The sequence below is a fragment of the Nycticebus coucang genome, chromosome 8, assembly GCF_027406575.1.
Source record: "Nycticebus coucang isolate mNycCou1 chromosome 8, mNycCou1.pri, whole genome shotgun sequence".
Classification (NCBI taxonomy): Eukaryota; Metazoa; Chordata; class Mammalia; order Primates; family Lorisidae; genus Nycticebus; species Nycticebus coucang.
Genome location: NC_069787.1, coordinates 72,714,665 through 72,740,901, shown reverse-complemented (window position 1 = coordinate 72,740,901; position 26,237 = coordinate 72,714,665). Strand labels below are relative to the sequence as shown.

Sequence of the window (26,237 nt, the reverse complement as noted above, 5' to 3'; positions counted from 1 at the left end):
TCATGTATTTACAAGTGCCCTGAGAACAGGCCATCCCTGGTTGCAGCCATCAACTAGGGCCAAAGCCTGCACTCCCTAGTTGCTTCTTTATAGCTACTGCCATTGAAAACAACCTTGCCCACCCCAGTAGCAAGGCCATAGCACAGCTACTGCTACCCCCTTGCCCATTCAACCCCAATCTGCCGATGACTCTGTCCCTGCTTACTACAGTTAGTATGCATCAACAACAGCTTGGGGACTGGTTCATCCAGCCTGTTACAGCCACTGCCAACACCAACATGGACCACTTGGAAACCAGAGGGTTATACTACCACTACTACTGCCATTATCTGTACCACATCTGCTGCCCAGGAGCCTGAGAACCAGCCCACATGTGCGGCTCACCATTGTCACTGCTGGCCCCCAATCTAGCCACTTAACCAACAAGCTGGAAAACCCTGTTTGACAAAGGCATGTTGTTGAAAATGGAAGAAGAAGGCATAACACGGTCTCAGACAGAACAGGATATGACTGCAAATACTTGATCCAGAATTTTGTAACTGGCATTGTAGAGAAATCAGTTCTTGCTGCATTGCTGTTAATAAGTTCAATGAACTCCTCTTGTGCTGTCTCAGGAACATCTTCAACTTTGAGTGTGAATCGGCTTCTGGCAAGTGCAAATGGGGTGTCAGGCAGATTTGGAAAGTACGATGAAATTTTGTCTGCAAGCATGCGCAAGTGTTCTTTCACAGAAATTATCATTGTAATCCTTTTGTCTGGTTCAATGTCATGTTCCTCAAAGAAAGGTAGACAACATGTAAATTTTATTTTCATCCAATTTATTTTGCCAAAGCTGAAGCTTCTTTTGGAATGATTGGATCATTCCAGACAAATCGAGGCATGTTGCTTTTGGTCCTTGCAGTGATAAATTTAACTCATTCAAGATGGCAAAGATGTCAACCAAGTAGGCTATTTTCTGAAGTTTACTTTTATTGTTGAAAAGTGCTTCGAACTGTGGTCTTGTTTTCTAATTAAAAAAAGTTTTGAGTTCATCACGAAGCTCAAAAACACATTTTAAAACTTTTCCTCTCGACAACCATCTCACTTAAGTGTGAAATAGCAGAGCATTGTTCACATTCAACTTGTTGCACAATTGTGAAAACAGTCGACTGTTTAAAGTGCTCATCTTTGCAAAATTGACAGAATTTATGACGCTTTTCAATACTTCTTGTAACTCTTGTGGCAGCATCTTCGTTGCTAATATTTGCCGATGAATCATACAGGGAGTTCCGATGACTTCTGGTGACTCATTCAGTACCGAACATTGAAATCCAGATCGAAATCCTAGTATAGCTGGAGCACCATCTGTGCAAACACCATGGACCTTTTCCCAAGAGATCTTAGGCTCTTTCAGAAATGAACCAACTGTGTCAAATACATCACATGCAGTAGTTGTCGTTTCAAGAGGTTTGCAAAAGAGAAACTCATCTTGGGCGGCGCCTGTGGCTCAGCGGGCAGGGCACCGGTCCCATATGCTGGAGGTGGCGGGTTCAAACCCATTCCCGGCCAAAAAAAAAAAAAAAGAGAGAAACTCATCTTTAAAGTTGCCATCATTAATATACCTCCCATAAACCAGTAACTGTGAACAGTTTGCGACAACTGCAACTTCATCAAGCTGTATACTAAATATTGGAAATGGAGCATATTTAATTTCCTGGATTACCTGATCAAGAATATCAGAAGACACGTCATCTATTCATCTGCAGACAGTGTCGTTAAATAAGGAAATTGCACTCAATTTCATAACAAATTTGTTTCCGATCATAACTCCAACAATGGCTTTGGCTGCTGGCAACAGTAAATCCACAACAGTGGTGTGAGGTTTCATAGCTCTGGCGTTTCCAAGTGCCACCAAATATGAAGCTTCAATGGCTATACGTTTTGTTTGTGGTACTTGCCACCAGTGTCAAGTCTGGCTTTCTTGAGTCCATCAGCTTTGCTTCTAAAATAGTTGGTATCCTTGTCGGCAAAGCTCGGATGCTTGCTATCAAAATGTTTTAGTTTATTTGGCTTCATAGATTCAGCTGATAGAACTTCACAACAAATAACACATTGTGGTTTCTCAATTCCTGCTATAATTATTGAGGTAAAACCATACCGTAAAAAATCCTCACCATACTTTCTTTTCTTAATGTTCTTCTCTACACGATCCATTGTTATGGGATTGTTTGCTAATGAAAATAATATATAAAAATAGCTTTAATAATACAAAAGATGATACATGGCATAGTTTAGTCAATACAATTCATTAAAGTTTTCTATGATTTACCATTCTCTGTGTTTTTGTTTTTGTTGTTGTTGTTGTTGTTTTTGCAGTATTTGGCCAGGACTGGGTTTGAACCCACCACCTCCAGCAGATGGGGCGGCGCCCTACTCCTTTGAGCCATGTACCTGTTTTTTTTACATACCTGTTACTATCACAAGGAGGCTGTATTCACATCAACCATAGCTGAATATAAAAGACCAATCAGCATCCAGATTAAGTTCCCCTGGTACAGATTTTTTTTTTCTTACAGTAGTTAATGATTTTACAGTACATGATTTTATATTTACCCAGTAATTATAATTCATGAAGTGTCATTTTACCTCTAATACTGCTGCTTTCAAAATAGTAGCTGCTTTTAACAGAGTAGCTGCTTTCAACACAGCAGCTGCTTTCTACACAGTAGCTGCTCTCTATACATGTGTGACTGGTTTGCATAAATACATTATGGCACCAACCCCATCGCATACACTCTGTACAAATACAGGTGTATGCAACGGGGTTGGTGCCATAATGTCATTACACTGGGTACTCATATGTGGGCATATCTGCATGTGGGCAGATCCATCTGGAGTGGTGTCTTGGTTCCTAAGACCATCGAAAATATGTGTTTTCTGATGGTCTTAGGTGACCCCTATGAAAAGGTCATTCGACCCCCAAAGGGGTCGTGACCCACAGGTTGAGAACCACTGCAGTAGAGCCACTCTCAACTCACCACTATCACTACTGGGCCTGAGAGTTGGTCTCCCTAACATCCTCATCCCCACCAAACTTCACCACAGCCTCCACTAACAACTGTATTCTAAGCCCCAAAGGAAATTACAGATACTACTGATGTTGTTTATAACCAAAGAAATTATAGGAGGACTAAACTATTACACTCACCCAAAATTGAAGCCAAGTGTCCTACCAACCAACATCATAGCTATATCTTCAGGGAAAAGACCTACCAATGAAAGCAAATTTAAAAAATTGGAAAAAGAAACTAAGAAACTACCAGATGCACAGATAACAATGTAATGACACAAGAACCATAAAAAAGAAAAAAAAGGAAAGATGTTACCTTCAAAGAAACACAATAATTCTCCAGCAACACATTTCAATGGAAAAGAAATTTATAAAATCTCAGAATAAGAATTCAAAGTAATGATATTAAGGCAGCTCAGTGAGATATAAGATCACTCAGATAGATAATACAGAGAAATTTAAGAAAAAATCAGGCTCAAATGAGACATTGACCAAAGATATAGATATAAAAAAGAACCAAACAAAATCAGGAACTGAAGAATCATTGAATGAAATACACTCAAAAGCCTCTATAATAAACTAGATAGTCATTGGAATCAGTTAGTCATACAAAAATAAAGACAAAAAGAATGAAAAAAACCTACATGACTTATGGGACACCAAAAAGTGACCAAATATTCTACTTTGTGGTCCTAGAAGGTGAAGAGAAAGTGAAAGGAATAGAAAACCCATTTCAAGGACAGGATCAAGATGGTTGAATAGATGCATGTACTATATGTCAATTCTACAAATATGAAACAGAATAGTAAGTAGATTCTGACCTTTTGAATAGGTCATTTGGGAAAAAATACTAGGATTCATGGGGAGAGTGAAAGGAAGTGCTAAAAGTGATTTAATAGAGAGTTCAGGGCAACTTGCCTGCCCAGAGAATGGCTAAAGAGCTGGGAGAAGCTCCTGGACACAGAAAAACAGTAAGAGGAAACTTCCAGGGCTCTACTTGCTGAAATAAGCTTTTATAATTATGTGCCGGTCTCAGGACTAACATAGGTGTTGCGTGACCGAAGATGCTGCTTGATGTAGGATATGTTTATTTCTAAATATTATCCTACAATAGGGAGCCTGAGTTTTTGACTCCAGAAAGGGTACTCTTTCAGATCTCACAGGCATCTGAGCCTACAGCAGCTTGATCTGAGCACCATTGTGAGAGCCCAGATATGGAGAACTTTGAACAAATTTGCGGCCACTGTGCAACTCAGGGGAGGGAGAAGAGCCCAGGTGTTCCCAGGAACCCCTAAGAAGGTCTCAGCACCCTAGTGCAAGCTGAAGTTGAGAATTAGATATAAGTGGACAGCATTTTCCATGGTTTCTTGCCCACATTGCTTGCCTGGGGTGGAGCCCCAGTATTTTTGGACATAAGCCCAAGGTTCCATTTTCAAGACTATGCCCTGCAGTCAGGCTGAGTTTGGACTGATGGGGCTGCAGCCACCTCTCAGCTAAGGATGGGCAGGGAAACCAGAATTTCTAACATCTAAGATGGTACTCACCATCTTGCATCAGGCTGCTGTGAGACAAAGTCTTGAGTGAACTGCATTCCCCACAGTTTCCTTCCAAAGCAGCCTTCCTGAGAAATACACCACATTCTTTGGTCACATACCAAAGGCACCAGTATGGTAGTTTAAACCTGGACAATGAACCACCTACCTCATGTTGAATTCAGGCTAATGTATTTGCAGCCACCCAGCTGAGGAAGAGAAGGGGAGATCAAGGTCTCCCATGTACACCTAGGACAATCCTCACTGACTTGGTACAGGCTGCCAAAACACAAGCAAACAGCACTTTCCCAAGCAACTTGACGACACTTTTTCCTTAGAAGGGCCACATCCTCTCTAGTCACATGCTCAAGGCATCAGTTGGGGAGTTTAAAGCTAAGCTGTGCCCCACCCTTGGATTGAGTTCAAGGTGACATAACTGAAGCCGTGCCCAACTAATGAGGGAAAGGTGCACCCAATCTTTCCATAACACAACTAAGATAACTCCTACCACCTTGCAATGGGTCAGTGAGATGGGGACATAAGCAGATTATACTCCTGACAGTAATTTGCCCATGAAAGTCACTTGAAAGTGTCCTCACTCCTTGATTGCCCAGCCCACAGCTGGCACCATTTTGACTGGCCCTGCCCTCTGCATGAGTTCAAGGTGTTGTTACTGCAGCTGTCACATAGCCAGGAAGGGATAGAGGATACCAATCTTTCCTAAGCACATGTAGGACAATACCTAAGCTCTATTAAAGCCAGCAGTGGGAATGGGGACTAGCTTGCCCAATCCACTGCAGCTACTAGTAACTCCAACATAGACAACTTGGGTCCTCCTGGTGAGTGGCTCTACCAGTGCTACCACCACCTCCAACATCACACCAGCTACCCAGGGGACTGAAAACCCATCCACACACCCAGCTTTGTGTTCTAACTACTAGCTTCTGAGCATGTCCCCTGAAGGCCCAAGAATTTCACCCAGGACACAGTAACATTGCAACCTGCATAAGGAGCTCTGGTGCCTATAATCAAGCATACTCAGCTCAGTGGTGCCACTCCTAGGGCCTGCAGTCAGACTCAGCTCATGCTTAAGTTCCCAGTAAATCTTTACCAAGGCCCCAACTAATAACTGTACTCTAAGCCACAAAGGAAATCAAAGACATCACTAACCCAGTACTGCTTAAGGCATAGTATGAAGATCACACTACTGAATATACACAAAATCAACACCAACGTATACTACTTTTTTTTTTTTTGTTGAGACACAGTCTCACTCTTTTGCCCAAGCTAGAGTGCCATGGCATCAGCCTCAATCCCAGCAACTTCAGACTACTGGAGTCAAGCAATTCTCCTGTGTCAGCCTCTGAGTAAAGGGGACTACAGGCACCCACTGCAACACCTAGTCAATTTTTCTATTTTTAGTAGAGATGAGGTCTCTCCCTTGCTCAGGATGGTCTTGAATTCCTGAATTCAAGGGATCTTATGGCCTTGGCCTCCCAGAGTGCTAGGATTACAGGCATGAGCCATTGCACAGAGCCTATGTATACTACTTAACCAACAACATATATAAATATTAATAACAAATTTTTCCCCTTTAAAACCAATTTTAGAACAAGCAGATATCAGTGCAAAGACACAGAAAATATGAAATAGCAAGGAAATATGACACCATCAAAGGACCACATCATTGTCTAGTCATGGGTCAAAATTGAAAAGAATTCCTTGTAATGGCAAACAAAAATTCAAAATATTTATTCTAGAGCATCTCCATGAGATGCAAGAGAAATCTGAAAACAAATACAAAGAAATTAGAAAATCAGTTTAGGATAAGAGTAAGAAATTATCCATGGAGATAGATATCTTGAAAAAACACAACCCAAAATTCAGAAGCAGAAAAATTTCAGGAAATACAAAACACATTTCAAACCTTTAAGACTAAGATAGATCAAGCACTTGGGAGGCTGAGGCAAGAGAATCGCGTAAGCCCAAGAGTTAGAGGTTGCTGTGAGCTGTGTCACACCACGGCACTCTACCGAGGGCGGTACAGTGAAACTCTGTCTCTACAAAAAAAAAAAAAAAAAAAAAGATAGATCAAGCAAAAGAATGAATTTCAGAACTTGAAGACACATCCTTTAAAAGAATCCAGTCAGACAAGAATAAAATAAAGAGGAATAAAGAAGAATGAGCAAAGCTTTGAGATATCTGGGACTACATAAAGTGATCAGACTTATAAATTATTGGCATTCCTGAGGAATACAGAGATCAAAAAGTTAGAAAATCTACTAAGAGAAAAAAAATCAATAAAAACATCCCTTAGCAAGAGAGTTAGACATTCAGATTTGGGAGACCCAATGATTCCCAGGAAAATACAGTGCAAAAAGGACTTCACCACAACATATTATAAACACAATGACGGGTAATAAGAAAAAAGCCTTCCAACCAAAAACATCTCAGGACTAGATGGATTGATGGCCAAACTATAGCAGATGTACAAAGAATAGCTGTTTCAAGTACTATAGAAAATGTTTAAAAAGATTAAGCAGAAAAGAATCCTTTCCAGTATTATTTGATACCAAAGCAAGAAAAGGATGCATAGAAAATTAAAACTACAAACTAATATTTCTGATTAACACAGATGCAAAAGTCCTCAACAAAATACTAGCAAATCAACTACAACAGAAAAAAGATAATTTATCATAATCAATGGGTTTCATTTCAGGAAAGCAAGATAGTTCAACATATATAAGTCAATAAATGTGATTCACCATATAAACAGAACAAAAACCATATTATCATCTCAATGGGTCCAGAAAATAAATTTGATAAAATTTACTATCATTTCATAGTCCTCCCCTGCCCCCCAAAAAAGTAGGCATAGAAGGAACATACTTCAAGATAAGAGAAACCATATGTGACAAACCCATAGCCAACATTATACTGAAGGGGAAAATGTTGAAAATGTCACCCCTAAAACAGAGCAAGACAACGATGCCCACTTTTATCACTTCAGTTCAACAAAGTACTATGAAGTCCCAGCCAGAGCAATCAGACAAGAGAAAGAAAAAAAAAGGCATTAAAATTGAAAAAGAGGAAGTCAACTTAACTCTGTTTACTGATGATATGATCTTATATTTAGAAAACCCTACGGACTCAGTAAAAGACTCCTAGATTTGATAAATGGAATCTGCAATATCTCAAGTTGTAAAATTAAGATACAAAAACCAAAAATAGCATTCATATACAACACCAACAGCCAAGTGAGAATCAAATCAAGAACTCAATGCCAGTTGCAATAGCTGTAAAAATAAACTACCTAGAAATAAATATAACCAAAGAGGTAACAGATATAAATAAGGAAAACAACAAATCACTGCCAAAAGAAATTGCAGATGACACAAGCTCATGGAAAAACATTCTATACTCATGGATCAGTAGGATCAGTGGTGTCATATTGTTGTCAACTGCATGCATTTATCAGGCAATTGCTTGGGGCAATGCTTGTCATATTGATACATGCAATGCAGTTCCTATCAAAATACCAATGTAATTTTTCACAGAATTAGAAAAAACAATTCTAAAATTCACATGTATCCACAAAAGGATCCAAATAACCAAAATAATTTTAAGAAAAAATAATAAAACTGAAGGCATCACATTAACCAACTTCAAATCAAAACAGCGTGGGCCTGGCATAAAAGTAGACATACAGATTAATGGAACAAAATAAGAGTACCAAGAAAGAAAACCATTTGTCTACAAAGAATTGACCTTCAACAAAGTGGACAGAAATATTCACTGGGGATAGGACACACTATTCATAAATGATGAGGGAAAATTTGGATAACCACATGCAGATGAATAAAACTGGATCCCAGTCTCGCACCACATCCAAAAATATTCTCAACATAAAATAAAGACTTAATGTAAGACTTGAAACAACAAAAGCATTAGAAGAAAATCTACGAAAACCTCTTCTGGATATTTCCCTAGGCAAAGAGGTTATGACTAAGACCTCTAAGCAAATGCAACTAAAGTAAAAGTAGACAAACAGAACTTAATTAAACTGAAAGTTTACATTAAATAGTAAATAGACAAAACACAGAATAGAGAAAATATTCAAAACTATGTATCCAACAAAGTATAAATATAACGAATCTATAAAGAACTCAAACAACTCAGCAAGAAAAAAACTTACTAAAAAGTGGGCAAATGACATGAATATGCCTTTTTCAAAAAAAGATATACAAATGACCAATAAATACATACAAAACAATGCTGAATATCACTAGTCATCAGGGAAATGCTAATTAAAACTATAATGAGATACCATGTTACTTCATTAGGAATGACCATTATCAAAAGACAAAAAATAACAGGTATTGGCATGGGTGTGGTAAAAAGAAAATACCTACGTACTGTGGGTGGGAATATAAAATGAGTATACCTTCTGTGTAGATCAATATGGAGCCTTCTCAAAGACATGAATCTAATATTTGAGCAAGTAATCCCACTACTGGGTATCTATCCAGAGGAAAAGAAATCATTATATCAAAAAAGATACCTACACTTGCATGTATGTTGCAGCACAATTCATAACTGTAAAGATAAGGAATCAACCTAAGTGTCCACCAACTAATGAGTGAATGAGAAAATGTTGTGTGTGTGTGTGTGTGTGTATATATATATATATATATACATACACACAGAGATACCATTACTTGTTAGCCATCAAAAAGAATGAAATGTCTTTTGCAGCAGGTTTGATGGAAACTAAAAAGACATTATCTTAAGTGAAATAAGTCAGGAACAGAAAAGTATTCTCGGCTATAAGTGGCACTTAAATTGTGGGTAGATAAGGACATACATAATGGTATAATGGACACTAGAGACAGAAAAGTAGGGAGAGTGGGAGTGGGTGATAAATGAAAAATTACCTATGGGGTACCATGTGCACTATCCAGGTGATGGATATACTAAAATCCCAGATTTCACCCTTACGATATATACGTACAATGGAATTCAATCTTTACCCCTAAATAAATTAAAATTTTAAAATGAGGGGAAAGAAATTACATTTAAAGAAATAAATGCTGAAAAGTTCCCAAGTTTAGCAAGAGATTTAGATGTCCAGATAATGGATGCTCAAAGATTCCCAAATAGATACAATTCAAGATAGCCATCTTCATAGTACTTTATTACCAAACTTTCAAAAGGCAAAGATAAAGAGAGAATTTTTTAAACAGCAAAGAGTTAGGTGTAGTGGATCATGCCTATAATCTCAGCACTTTGGGAGGCTGATGCAGAAGGATCACTTGAGCAAAGGAATTCAAGAGCAGCCTGGGCAATATAATGAGACCTTCATTTCTATAAAAAATAAAAATAAATTAGCTGAGTTAGGTGGCACCTGCCAATATTCACAGCTACTAAGAAGGTTGAGGCAGGAGGATCACTTGAATTAACGAGTACAATATTGATATCAAAACAGATACAGAGACCAATGCAACAACTCAGAGAATTCAGAAATTAATCCACATCATGACAGCCCATGATTGTTGATCAAAAAAAGGACAGCCTCTTCAATAAACTGTGCTAGGAAAATTGGATGTGCATATACAGAAGAATGAAACCAGATCCCTATTCCTTACTTTCTACAAAAATCAACTCAAGAGAATTAATTCTTTAAATTAAGCTTGGAACTATAAAACTATTAAAAGAAAACATAAAGAAACACAGGTCTACGCAAATATTTTATGGCTAAGATCTCATACGCACAGATAACGAAAACCAGAATAGACAAATGAGACTATATTAAACTAAGAAGCTTCTGCACAGTAAAGGAAACAATGAAGTGAAGAGACAGTTGTTGAATGGGAGAAAATATTTGCAAACTATTCATCCAACAAAGGACTAATATCCAAAATATGTAAGGAAATTAAACATCAATAGAAAAAAATAATCTCCTTAAAATGTTGGCAAAGGTTACGAACAGATCTTTCTCAAAATAAGATTTATTCAAATGGCCGAAGGGTATATGAAAAAAGATTCAACCATACAATATCAGGGAAATGCAAATCAAAACCATAAGATATCATCTTAGCCAGTTAGAATGGCTTTTATTAGAATAACAGAAGCTGGCAAGGATGTAGGGAAAAGGTAACTTTTACACACTGTTGGTGTAAATGCAAGTAAATATAGCCACTATGGAAAATACTATGGAAATTTCTTAAAAAAATAAAAACCAAACTACAATAACATCCAGCAATCTCCATACTAGGTATTAATCCAAGGAAAAGAAATATATCAAAGGGATATCTGCACTACCATGTTTGTTGCAGCAGTAGGAACAATAGCAAAGATATGAACTCCACCTAAGTGTTCATCAATGGATGAATAAATAAAATAGTATATATACACAATGGAATACTATTCAGCCATAAATAAGAATGGAATCCTGTCATTTATAGCAACATGGGTACAACTGGAGATAATAGTGAAATGGGTGAGATGTAGAAAGGCAAATATCACATGTTCTCATTTACATGTGGGAGCTATAGAAGTTTATCTCATGGAAATAGAGAGTAGAGTAATAGATACCAGAGGCTTGGAAGGGTGTTGGGAGTGGGGAATAAAGAGAAGTTAGTTAATAGGTAAAAACATAAAATTGGATAAAAAGAGTAAGTTCTAATGTTTGATAGAAGACCAGGATGACTATAGTTAACAAAAATGTATTGTACATTTTAAAACAACGAGAAGAGAGGACTTGATATGTTCTCAACATGTGGAAATGGTAAATACCTGAGATGAAGGATACATAAAATGCTCTGACTTGATCATGGACACTCTATGTATATAAATTGTACATATTTACTTCATAAATATGTACAAATATTAGATACTAATTTTAAAATGCCAATAGATGGAATATTTAGGGCTTTTGGCCTTTCTAAGGGCCTGCAAAAAAATGAGACCTGAAAAATAAAGCTATTGGCTCCAAAATATAAAAATGAAACTATAAAACCTAATCTGCAAAATGTAGACAGCAAAAATCTATGAAACTTAAAATCAGCTACTTCATCAGTGACTAAGCCTAGTATTCATAAAATATTATTACACTTGCAAACAATTTATAGATTCAGTTTTTCTCGCTTTGAGAGAATCCTCATGTATGCACAATAATTGCTCAGAAATGACAGTCCTTCATAAATTGTATTTGTTTTTATAGTCAAATTATTTCAAAAAGCAAAGTAATGAAAATTCTTCCAAATGTTTATAGAAAAATAGGATGTTTAATGTGATATATAGATACAATTTAATCTGTTTTATATAAATTGGAGGCCACACTAGTTATAATTTTCAGCATAGCCATGGAGAGTAGTACCAAGTCTGTTAATATCATATCTAAGAAGAATAAATATTGGAGTTGGAGGGGGATGGGTCCTCTAGGTTCACCCTGAGCATCAACTAAATTTCCTCTAAGTTAACAGATGCCAATTTTTCAGTTACAGAGATAAACATCATTGATTTTTATCTAAGCATTTACTACTTTGGAGACACACTCAGGAAAGTGGCCAGACCCAATGTGACCTTTATACTAAATGTTCATTTGGCCTGGGGGTCAAAAGAAGTCATCCTCAGTTGATATATAAATTGATTCCAACCCAACATCAAAGGATAGCCAAAGAATATTAGTACAAATCTGACTGCCTACATTGATGCATTAGTTCTATGGGCACGAGCAGTGGTTCAGACTATAATCCATAAGCATAAAAGTGTGATTCCATTCAAAACACATACCTATGAATTGTGAAAATGACTTGTCTATGTTTATGGCATGTTCTACACAGAAAGGTAAAATGCCAGAGGTTTTGTTAACTGTGTCCAGTGTATCATGTCATTTAATACTTAGAAAAGCTATGAATCAGGTATAATTATTTTTCCCATTTTGTGATAAGGCAACATGCATAGATTCAGTGATTAGTCTAAGATCAAGCTCTTGACAGAGTTGAGATATGAAGCTAGCTTTGCCTGTCTCCAGAGTACAATTACATAACCAATATTGTATTGAGAATCCCTAGTCTTTTCTAGCCTAAATAATAGGATCATCATTTCGCTTTTCCTTCCAGTGTAAAATATTACATATGCACACAAATATACATACTTTTATAAAATATATCTTTTATTATAAAAAAAAATCTTACTATGGAAGTAAAATCTTTTTATACTAATCATATCATTATAGGGTCAAGATTCTATGTTGTAGTTTCCAAATTCCAAAAACATATACTTGTCGATTTCATGGCCATAAAAAAGATGCACAATCAAAGAGCAGATCAGTATTTCACAGAATGGGAAAAAGCATTCACATGCTATACATCTTATAAAGCACTAATAACAGAATCTACAAAGAACTCAATCAAGCCAGCAAGAAACAACCAAACAACCCCATTAAAAAGTGGGCAAAAACATGAACAGAAACATTTCAAATGAAGATATGCTAATGGCCAAAAAACTCATGAAAAAAATGTTCAACGTCTGTAATCATTAGGGAAATGCAAATCAAAACCACAATGAGAAATTACTTAACTCCAATGAGAATGGCTCATATTAAAAAGTCCCAAAACAATAGATGGTGGCATGGATGTGGAGAGAAAAGAAATCTTACACATTGCTGGCGAGACTGCAAACTAGTGCAACCTTTATGGAACATTATATGGAGATACCTCAAAGAACTAAAGATAGACCTCATCCAGCAATCCCACTGCTGGATATATACCCAAAGGAAAATGGGTCATTTTATAAAAAGGACACCTGCACTCAAATGTTTATACCACCACAGTTTACGATCACAAAGATGTGGAAATAACCCAAGCAGCCACCAATATATGAATACAATGGGGTATGTGCATGGCATGGAGTACTACTTAGTCTGGTATCTTTCTGGATAACCAGGAGAGAACTGGAAAGCATTCTTCTAAGTGAAACATTACAAGAATGGAGAAACAAACACATGTACTCAATAGCAAATTAGAACTCACTAGCAAATTAATTGACCACCACTTAAGTGTATGTATGGAAGTAAATTTCAATAAAAATCAAGCTGGAGGGAGGAAGGAAGAGGGGATGGGTAAATTCATAGCTAGTTGGGACAGTGCATACTATCTGGGTAAAGAGAACACTTACGTGTATAACTTTGATTCAATCTATACAAAAACAAAGTATGTAAATAAAACACGTGTACCCCTTATATTCTGAAATTTTAAAAAAGAGAAAAAAAAATAGTTCTATAAAGTTCCACTGAGAAGCCAGTTATAGCAATATAGGAGAGACCATGTTGTGGAACAGCAACAAAGCCAATAAAGCCCCTATTGCTTCTCCAGGCAATAATCAGCCATCAGAGAAGATAAGATACAGGTCCATCTCCACTGACCCATAAATTGCTAAGAACAACTGCCTGGCTTTTATCACCTTTATTTCTAGTTTTTCTGATGCTACCAAAAGATGGCTCTGAACCGTAGACATTCATGGTTAATTTGTTAACAAGATTTTTATACTGATAAGTGAATATGTAATGAAGTAAGATCCCTGGTTTTCCTAACTTATTCCATTTTCCATAGTCCTAAAACACAATTCCTAATAAGGGAAAGGCACTATGGGGAGAGAGAAGGTACAATTGAGCCAGAACATATGTCAGAGAGAAATTCCTGGTGACTAGTGAAAACCTGGAGAACAGTAAAACTGCATCTTACTCCCTTGGCATCTGTTATTGAAGGATTATATCCCACTCTTTGGAATCCTGTACCAGAACAAGAATTTAGACTACAATGGCTAAGAGTCAGAACAACAGAAAGGTTGTGATCTTCACTTTGAAACCAAGCATACCTGAGCTGAATTGGTATAGTATGTATATAGTGTATATACTAATGAGATGGTAACCACAGCTACATAGGCCAGTGTTTGGACTCGGAGAGGGATTGAAGAATGGATGACCACACAGACGAAGCAGAGGGCTTAGTGCAGGAATGCAGTCCTGGAATTGGTGAACATTGGGAACTCAGTACACTGTGGAACGTAGGGAGGGTAGTAAGCCCTGGACTGGCTGCATGGGTGTGCCTCAAGTGCTGCAACACAAGGCTCTCCGCTTAGAAGGAACTTACACTTGATTTAATCCTTTGCTATCACCATCTCAAAATTCTCAATAATTATTTAACATTTTGCATGGGTCCCCAAATTTATGTAGCTGGTCCTAGGTAGGCTACTTGCAGATGTCAAAGATATTCAGACATGAAGATATTCTAAGTACTCACAGATAGATACTGGGATAAAACTAAGCTAATTACAGCTGGTGTAGACATGTCTGGGTCTTGTAAAGCAAGAATCAGAATACAGGTCTGAGATAAAGAAAGCAAAAACAGGAAAAATAGACAGGGGAGTGGGCACACTTATTTTACAGTAAAGGTGACCATATAATCTGCCATCCAAATCAGGACACTTTTGTGATGTTAATAACTACTCTAAGACAAGTGGTATAAATTCAGACTCTCCAGGCCAAGCTGGGAGGAATTGTCCCCCTATAAATAAGCCATTCTAGCAAAGTATTCTGAAGTTACTTACACAAGGCAAAATTGGAAATAAATATAGAAGATATTACAAACCGTACATGTTAATAAAAAATTCTAATCTATTTTTAGAAGTGGGAAAAAGGGGGTAATTACTGTCTTTATAAAAGATGATCAACATAGAAGCAAATATTAGGTAGCCAAAACTAATATTTGAAAAATTACCCTTGTGTTGATAACTTCTGAAAGTGCGTTGATGGGTGCATAGGGCTCTCCACTTTTATCCATGTCTGGAAATTTTAAAATAAACATATTTTTTTAAAAAAAACTTAAATGGTTTTACTAATATTACATTGATTGAATAAATATTTAAATTCCTGAATAAACTTTTTATTGACAATTTGCTATATTGCTACTAAAAAAAAAAGAAAGAAAAGAAAGAAAAATAACTGATTGGGAGTGATTTGTGTTTCAAGTGCTTTCAAATTACCCAGGTAAATAAACAATGCTCTTCTCAGAATTTCTTTACTGAGAGATTCCAGAATAGAAATCTACTTAGAAAACTAATCAGAAGTTCTGTTTTGAATCTTTGTATATACAGAAATTGCATTATTTTTATTTAGATTTCAAAGTGATTTTGAATGGTTTGGTGTAGATATGATGGGACATCAAAACCTCCTATCCTAAGAGACTACACACAGGTAAAAATTAACACCAAATTTCAATGGCTTAAGAACGACAAAAATTTGATTCTGGCTTGTGCTACCACCCTCAAGGATAAACAAGATCCCTTCACCCACCCAGGGATCCAGGCTGATAAAGACTTTACCATCTTGTAACCGCAGCATCTGAAATATGTGGTTTGCTCTATCTCTGTGCCAGCCAATAGAGACCAGAGAATTACACATAGGCATTTTATTGCCTTACACCAGAACTGGCATGTCACTTACATTTTCCTGTCATTGGCCAAAATTTGTCATAGAATCCCATCTGACTGAAAGGAGATAGAGCAATTCAGGGAACCAAATGAAATTTTTGGTGAGCATTACTATCTCCACTGTACTCTAACCTCTCGTTACTATCTCCACTGTACTCTAACCTCATTGAACACCACCATAAGAAAAGTGTAGTACATTCTTTCTGAGCTCTTAAATCTTGGAATCTGAATGAATACTGGAAAAGATTTAAAATGACATTGATATGTCTGAAAATATTTGTTCAGCAAATGAATAATGACAAAACAATTACAGGGTAAAATTTCTGTCTAACTTTTATAAGAACTAAAAACTACTTTTCATTTAAGGGGCATGATTAATACAAATGAATATTAACAATTCACTCAAACAAACATAGCAGATCTTTAACTGCCAACATGTTCCTAGCCATTACTATAGGTAATATTATAGCAATGCTTATTTGAAGAAGAGCCATTGTTTCAGTTACCTCTTCCTGCATTAAAAAGAAAACCATCAGCTAGTCTCAGGTAGGTAGTTTGGGAGGTTTTCATGGATTGTAGTTAGAGGGCAGCTGAGGCTAGAATCAGCAGAAGGTGTATTCTCTCATTTGTCCAACACCTATGCTGGGATGGTTATCAATTAGCTGAAGTCTGGCAGACCATCTATCCCTTCCCACATGGCCTCTCCACAAGACTAGCTTGGCCTGCTACATAACATGGCATTCTCAGGATAGCTGGGCTTCACATGGCACACAGTTCCCCTATAGTGAACATTCCAAGGGCACAAGGTCCAAACTGCTAGGCTACTTCCCATCTAGGTCTGGATATCCCACAGTGTCACCTCCACTGTATTCTACTCATCAAAAGCGAATCAAAAGTGAGCCAGCTGAGCTCAGAGAAAGGAAAGTACACTTTTGATCACCAGGAGGCCATCTCTGGAGATAAATATCATTAAATCAGCATTACCCTTAAATATCATTAAAGCAGAGATTTCATTAAATCATCCCCCAATTTCCTATCCTCTAAAATATTCCTTTCAAATGCAAGCCCTAATTTGTAAGTTTTTTTTTCTAACAAAAACTATTAGATGAGACATGATGGTTTATAAATGCATAAGAATTGGTATCTCCAAAGTTCCTTTTTATCTATATTTATAATGCTAAAATGTCAATCTAGTTAAGAACATTGGCACTTGCTATTTTAGTCAGATTCTCAAATACATGAATGCAAGTTTCAGGGAGGGCAGTGCAGGCATTTCATTTTACATATAGAATCATATAAATGGGTGGGAGTGTATATTAAAAAGCTATCTAAAGTGGAGAGACTAGAATTACCCTCTTAAAAAAAAAGTACACAGAATACCAATAGCATTTTAGATTCATAACCCAAATTGAACAAGACAAAAACAACATCACTCCATAATTATGTCCAAGCAGGGAGGAAAGAAGAACCTCTGTCCAAATCACCAAAATGATCCAACATTCCCCTTGCCCGGACAGCATTCGTGACTACTACCAATTACATCTTCAGCCTTCCTCCACTTCTCCTGTTTTTTGAATAAAATTATTAAGCTACCCAATTACAGAATTACCTCTGCCTCCTAAAGTTGCCTAACCCAATCCAGAACAAACCCACTTTCTCACCTTTCACCAGGATCACCTAACCAGGGCCCAAATCCCACGCGAGGCCTTGCCCGCAGCATCTCTTATTCAGAGGCCCCTCGTTTCTATGGTGTGCTTACTGTCTTAAGCACGCAATAAGACTAGCATACTGACAGGTTAGAGCAACACCTCCCTTCTTGGCACCAATTTCCATTTCCATCTAAGTCCATTTGTAGTGCTATAACAACATACCAGAGAGCAGGTAATTTATAAAGAACAGAAATTTATTTCCTCGCAGTTTTGGAAGCTAGAAATCCAAGATCGCCAAGGCACTGGCAGATACAGTGTCTGATCTGGGTATAGTCTTTGTTTTCAAGATGGCTCCTGTCACTATGTTCTCCAGAGGGGACAAATACTATGTCCTCATATAAAGAAAGGGACAGAAGAAGGTGAACCCATGTCCTCAAGCCATTTAATAAGGGCTCCACTCTCATGACTTAACCTTCTCTAAAGGCTACCAATTAACACTATCATATTATCAGAGATCAAGTTTCAGCATACGAATAATGAGAGACATATTCAGACCATAACCAAATTTGGTTGGAGCCACGTATGTTCCTAATGGTCTTTGACTGATAGGCATTATGTAGATATAGGCACAGATGCCAATACAGACATAGACATAAATGAGTTTCTTTCTACCTGCTTAAATTGCAAACACAAAGTTTAACAAACCTACACACAGATAAAAGGGGTCAGTTTTGTTCAGAATCCTGATCCAGAATAAACGGAAAGTTCACATTTGTCTCCATGGATAACCATAGCACCAAGCAACCATTCACATATTCTCAACATTGATGTTTCACCACTGAAATCACAAGGTTACCACACTGATTCCAAATGCATAACATGGACAACATACATGCACAACATCAGAATTGACCAATGATTCAGCGGGTAGACTATGCCAGCCTCTGGCAGCCCCACTCTTATCCCACCACAACGCTGTAAGTGACATGGTGATTTCACGTCAATCAACTCATAATTATCAGCATTAATGTTAGCCTTGGTTAAGAAGAAAATGGAAACTTATATTGAAGGAAGACAAATAAATAAATATGAGTTTGAGGTTCCAATTTTCATATCCTATTACTGCTGTTATTTCAGATAATTCCTTCAATCCTTCTTTCCTTCATTTATTCTTTCAACAAATATTTCATGAGCCCCCAGTCCACAATAAATTCTCATCACAGAGGCATGAAAAAATATCAAAGACAACACAGGAAAAATACTCACAGTAGCCACAATGAATTGCACTTTCTAAGTACACGAATGTATTAAAACAATGGAACGCTCTCTTCTTCCCTACTTTAACACCAATCCTTCCAGACACCTGAAACTTCTGCTGCTAGACTTGAATTCTGTCAGTTCTATCTGCTACTAGGGAATGATGATGCTGGAATATCTGGTTGAATACTCTTGAGTCAATCGTTACTTCTCAACACATATATTCTTTTCTTTTAAAAAAGTCACTGGCTTTCCCTTTTAATGAGATGAATTTTAAGGTTCATACCTACAAAGACTACTATAACCTCAAAGTTAGTAATGGGCTAGAGAATAATCCATCAGTCAATTAACAGTTATTGACCAAAATTTGATACTGAGGGTTTTAAAGACACAATGCTTGGATTGGTGCCAGTTACCTAAAGGAAAAACTTTCCATGTCTACAGGATAAGAGGATAAACTATTTAACATTCACAGGAAGTTTCTGAATGTGAGAGGAAAGAATGATGGCAAATAAGACACATTTCTGAAGAGCAGTACACAGCATGCATAGAAAACTCATCACGATTTCCACTAATCACCTTGTTTTTTGAATTTGAAGATGCCAGTCAGCCAGCCACCACTCACTGATTTGTTCCATTTATTCAAAGTATAATTCATAATGACTGTTTTATTTGGTACAGATATTAGTAAGCATATAAAACTTTATTGTGCATTCCTTACAAACTGTAAAACAATGGGAAGAAATATCCCTTTCTTGCAAATATGTTTACAAATTATTCCAGATAAAGTACCAAATGATGCGCTTAAAAAAAAAAAAAACTAACCTTTCTAATAAATAAAGTCTATGTTTTGAAAGTTGTGTGTCTATTTGTGAGTATATATGTTCAAGAATCTAGCCTTTTTTAGAAAAAATATTAACCATCCAAAAATAATTTCCAAGTAGAAAGAGTATCATGTTTACATATATACAAGATTTAGAATAATATTCTAAAAACAAACAGGATAAGGTCCACTTGGACTCTAGTGACTAGAGCAACATGGATAAAACTGGAGGTCAGTGTGTTCAAGAGAAATAATTCAAGAATGGAAGGACAAATATCAGATGTTCTCTCTTATGTGTGGAAAGTAAAAAAAGTGGATGGTGTGGAGGTAGTAGGATGGTGGTCACCAGATGCTAGGGAAGGAAGAGGGCAAGCAGAGGTGGAAGGGAAGTTGGTCAAGGGATACAAAAATACTGTTAGATAAAAGGAATAAGTTCTAGTATTTGACAGTTAACAATAATTTATTGTATATTTCGAAATAGCTAGAAGAGAAGAATCATAATGTTCCCAAAACCAAGAGAAAAGATAAATATTTGAGGTGATGGATATCTCAATTTCCCTGATTCTATCATTATACTTGTATACATGCATCAAAATATCATATACCTCCAAGATACGGAGTATATTAATTTATAAAAAACAAAATGAAATCTAGAAACAGCAATATATTGATTATCGTATACCTGAAAATTTCTGTAGTAAAATCATTAAACATAAAAAAAAAATAAGCTACGATTCAATGTAAGTAAAAAGTTCTACTGATGCAAAAGTCAGAGGCAGACATAGGAGCTGGGATAGAGTTGGCAGTTACACTTTCAACCTCAGGCTGAGAATTTGTGCAAGAATATTCAAAGACTGGAGCCAATAAGCCTATTATATTGCAAACACAAAAAAGGTTTTTGTAATAAACACAAATTTAAAAGGGAAGGATTAGCATATGAGTTACAAAGAAGAGGAATAATTATTCTGTGTGGGATTGGGGTACAAAAGGATTACCACCCACCAGGCTAGCTCAGGAGAATAAATCTGGGTTTTCTGCAGCTGCAAGGCTAGTGATCCTGTAAATATTCACATAATATTTCTAAAATAAAAGACATGGTTATAAGAACAAAAGAATGAAGTGCATCATACCTTGGTAGATGTATTAGTCAGAAAAAAAGCTAAAAAAGCTGTCAGAAAAACAGAGCACCCACCAGCCAAGCCAAGACACAGAAATCAGTACAGGGAACTAGTTATAAGTATGGTAGGATAGCTAAAAACTCGACAGGGAAGGGCGAGGAAAGTTGCTATCTCCCCTATGGCTGAGTGGACAAAGGAGTTGTATGCAGAGGCCAAAAATCAAGGCTGCCTTTCATCAGCCAGATCCATCCAGAGGCTCAGCCCAGATCATAGATAGATACTGCCAAAAGCAGACAGAGATAGAAGTATCTTTGTTTTTCTCTTTTTATCTCTTCCCTAATTCTCTCTAATGTCTTTCCTTGGGAGAACATATTTGGGAGTCCGTTAGCAAGGTAGCCTGTGAAAGTAGATGTCAAGAGATGGGTATGGAATGAATCTGAAAGCAAAAGAACAAATTTCTAGCACCACAGGCAACTGCCAAGGAAATGTACAGAATATAGAGAACTGTTCCACTCCTTTCATTTAGAATTTAAGGGAACCCTCAATACGAAAGAGATATCATCAATATTAGCTGTAACCGGGATGCCATTTGGAAATGCCACTCAGTTATGTCCCCAAATTGAAAAGGCACAACCAAGATTGGGTCTCCCAATACAACCGTATTTCTTCTAGAATGTAAGAAGGTAAAAATGAAACCATATTTTAATAGTTCTTCCATTCTTGGATTTCATAGACCCGTAAATAAATACTCAAAGAAAAATAATTGGGAAATATGTATCAAATAGTCAATATTTTCACTTGCCTGGGATATTTAAGGTGACACAAATATCATCTAGTAATTTCAGGACATCATAAAATAATATCATTTTAACATCAGAAAACTAAAATTATGTACTCTGAGAATTAAGAACTACCCTGTCTTCATTTTTTTTTTTTTTTTTTTTCCATTTCATCACATCACATGAGAAGTTTTCCAGGACCAGCACAGATTCACAGGATAATGACATTAGATTATTTCATGAGGAAATTCCCAAAAGGCTCTTATCGAGTTGTAAAGTTGAATGAGTTCTGAGCAAAGAACATAGAATTCTAGAACATTTGCATAATTTGGGACAATAAGATCTCTGGGTCTCACTTTTCTTAGACCACGATTAGAATATCTCCAAACACTTGTTCACAGTGAGCACAGAAATGCAAGGAGTGATTTGCTAAATTCAGTCTCTATACGGTCTGAGAACAGGAAACAGAGATGCTGATTCATAACACATTGAGCATTTCCAGGTTATTTCACTGAATAGGAAGTAAATAAAACCTGGTTATTTACAGAAATTTACAGGTGCTACTGCCCCTCTTGTGCCACCCCCTTTCTCAGGTCTTAGCCACAAGGCAATATGTACTTCTAAAGTCACCAGCAACCACTGTGTCCAAACAAACCTGAGGCCAAAGGAGGTACAACTGTCACTTCAACTTTTGCTTTTTTCCCAGTCAATTCAATATAGAAATAGGTACTGTGTTAAAACATTCCATGATACAAGAATATAGTTTCCATTAATTTTAAGATTGTTTTATTGATAAATGTCAATTTACAGTTGCAAGAAAAAAAAAACAGATAAAAGGGAGCATACCAAAGAGTTCTTGCGTTATGCTGCTTGTAAAGTTAGCACAAATTTCTACAGAAAGTCTATAAAATGAGGAAAAATGTGACTATCAACTTTTTTATATTGTACTTTCTCTTACAATCACTACAGAAGCCAGAGTTCCCTGAAAAGTCTTAAAGAGAGTTTTGACCAATAATGCAAAAGACAATTGGGAGTTTATTTTTTCTTGATCTCATAACTACTAGTTGATTTGAATGCATTTCCCACTTAGCTTTCAAGGTCCAAAGTCAGTGTTCTCACCGTGTGCTGCTACAAAAAGCTGAAAATTGACCACACAGAAGCTTGTGTGGCCACAGAGTATCACCTGTAAATACTGCTCACTAACAGAAAAGGTCCCATTTTATTTACACACGGAGACACAAAAATCATTCTGCTGGCTTAACTTTCCCAAAAGAGGCAAACAACATTCAGTATTGACAGACTTGAACGGAGGTTTTTAATCATCCTGAGTAACCAGGCAAAAACCAGACTATACTACTAGCACTTTTTTCAACCATATTGGTGTATATGCTCAGAGACAGAGACACTTCGTACCATATGTTTACATGCACATACACCTGGGTGCATACCCTGCTTCTTAGAATAAAAGGGACAGAGGGGACAATGTTTCATTAAAGAAAAACAAGAAAACTTCACTTTCAGCAATTGCTAGATTAATTGTATCTATGCCATTCGCTGTGGGGGGCTTTAAATGTAGAATTTCAACATTTTCCACCTTCCTATCTGCCTGTCACTATCCTCTTCACATCCCCCTGACCCTAAACTTGAGACAAAGAAAAGGAAGTTATGAGAAACAAATGGCAGAGCCCTCTGTTGAGAGGGGCCAGGTTTGACGTAGGAATAGACAAGAGCCCAATAGCTTCTATGCTTGCCCAGCGAAAAAATAATTGTAAGTTTAAGCACACTTCAAGGAAAACAGGCACATCATGTTCTTAAAAGCAGCCTATTACCTGATGCGGCTGTGAACTGGACCATCTGCTATAGGAAGGAGCACCTGAAGACTTGTTGGCTGAGGTCCTCTGAGGAAGAGAAAAAAAAAATGTCATACTGTCACACAAATGAAATACAATTTATGTTTCTCTGAAAAAATTATTTATTCAGCATCTACCATTCCAAAAATGAACACATCTTGGATTCTGTCTAAGCTTAATCCTCATTTCATTTCTTTTAAAACATATTCTCCTGAGCAAGTATAATAATGTGGAAATATCTGGATCCAAACCTCGGGCTGTACTGGTTGTTCAACTTGGTGCAAGTCACCCGAGCTCTCTATGATTGAGAAGTTTTCTCTTCTATGACACTGGAAGAATAATTTTTACATCCAGGATTCTTCTGAGCATCAAAAATAGGGTGAAGCACTTGGTATTGTAAAATTGTATGCACATATAAGCTATTAATTCAACAAGCAGAAAATAAATCACATTATAAGTTTCCACTTGAAACAAAACTTATAAACAAATGTCCAAGTTAATAAATGAGGTTATTTAAGACTCGGTTATTCTTGTTATAGAGAGATTCTTCATCCTAGGAAAGGCCTGAACACATCATCGCTATCGCCTCTCTGGGATTGTAAGATGCCACAAGTTCACTATACATAAGCCCATCCAGAACCATCCTTGACACGATTTTTCTTTGCTTTCTTCTATGGTAAAAGCTAGAAAGTTGCACACTCACTTTCTCAGCATCCTTCCCTCTAGGGATGGTGACATGGCATGTTTCTGGCCAATGAGACATGAGTATAATTCTTCTGGGGGGAGTTTTATAACGCCATTCTTTATTCCTGGTCACAGGGACAGGAGAAGGCTTATACCTTCTCATCACTCTTCTTCCCTTCTAAATGCAGATACACTACATGGAGCTAGAGCAATCATTTCATGACCACAGGGAAAGGCCAAGAGACGAGCAGACATGCTACCCCAGATCTCCCTGAATAACGGAAGCAAAGCTTCAGGCTGCTGCTTTTGCCCAAACCCTCCTTATGTAATTGACCATAATCATGTTTTCTGTTACTTGCAGAGTGTAATGATACACTCTGCTCTCTCATTCAAATTAAGAATTAAATTACATGAATTTGATTCATCAGGCAGAAGGAATAGAATGACAAAGGCATGAAGATGTGAAAGTGATTGGTATGTTTGGAAAATGATCAATAGACCAATATAGTGCTGCCAACTCCTGCATTCACCATCACTGCATTCCATCTGCCTTTCAGGATCCCTGTGTAATTCTGTCCTGGCCTTTGCTGATTCTGACAGCTTTCCTGAATCTCTGCCACAGAGAGGTTGGCATGCTGGCTAAAAGCTGTGTTCTGCCTGCTCAGTTCGACTTCCCTCTAGCATCTGCCCATCTGAGTAGGTAGGGCTGGATTCAGCTCTCAGGGCTTCTCAGTCCTTCCCACCCCACTGAAGCTAATGGGAGTGGACCCTTTAGCAAAGTGTTAGATTTTAACTTGGATAAAGGGAGAACTAACAATGTAGCAGACAGAAGTTAAACCAAAAGTATAACCTCAGTGAAGAAGCAATGGAAATCAACTTCGTAGGTATCCAACTCTACCACTCAGTGATCATATTCCTTCTCTGATATCCATTGTCCTAATTGGATTACATTAGATGGCCTCCTGCTAATTAACCCAGGCCTAAATCTATATAATTTAATGATTTTACACTTTTAGGATATGTAAATGATTACTGATTATAGGGGAAACACTCAATTTCCATGAAAGATTAGATTCCTTTCAATATTATGTTTTTTAAATTCCCAAAGAAACGTCTTCTTAAACCTCAGTTAACTAAAACGTGTTAATAATCCAAAATAGTTCCTCGCCTGCATATATTAGCAGATTCCAGCTTCTCTTCATTTTTAGAAGAGGGCTGTCAACTGGTTTCCCAGCCCAGTAAGTTGGGCTTCAGCAAAGAGACTCTCCACAGTCTCTCTAAACCAGTGGTTCTTATAAAGCCGCAACCCTTTAATACAGTTCCTGTGGGTCATGACCCACAGGTTGAGAACTGCTGCAAGAATTTACCAGAAGACTAATTGTTGAGACACCATATGTTGAGAATATAACTCATCATTGTTTAAAACCATGGGATGGGCTTATGAAATCATAACAATAAATTTTATATTTATTATCAGAAAAACAAAGCTTTAGCTTTTAATCAAAATAAAATTATGGCAATCAAAGTCAGGATATGAGCACTGACATTCAAAACACAATTGAAAGAAAAGGGATAAGTGTGGCCTGCAGTATAGGACCCAGGTTTCTAAAGAAACTTGAAGCGCAAAAGATGAGCATTTGTGAATTTAAATGCAATAGCAACTCAACATGAAACATACATATACCCATCTTGAGAAGTGTCAGTACGTCCAGGCTCATGCTTAACTTTGTCCTCAAGGTCACGATGCATTTCAGCATTGACACAGAACAGTTAACTTTATAATGATAATTGCAGTTTGTTATTATTCACACATTTTATGTCCCTTTCTAGAGCTTAGGATGAGAGAAAATGGCAGGAGTTAAACCTCAAAACAACTGATAGACATTAGTTACAAATTTAAGGACATGAAAATGTGCAGAATTGTGTAGTAGATCTAATAGATGTGGCCTTATTAAGAAATCAATCCTATCATAAATCACAAATTTGATTTGGTTTTCTTGATG

The 26,237-nt window shown here is 37.0% G+C and overlaps 1 pseudogene; it reads right to left on the bottom strand.

Moving 5' to 3' along the window:
- Positions 1 to 255: 255 nt before the first annotated feature.
- On the bottom strand, positions 256 to 25,983 carry LOC128591365 (protein ZBED8-like; annotated as a pseudogene).
- Between the last annotated feature and the right edge of the window lie 254 nt (positions 25,984 to 26,237).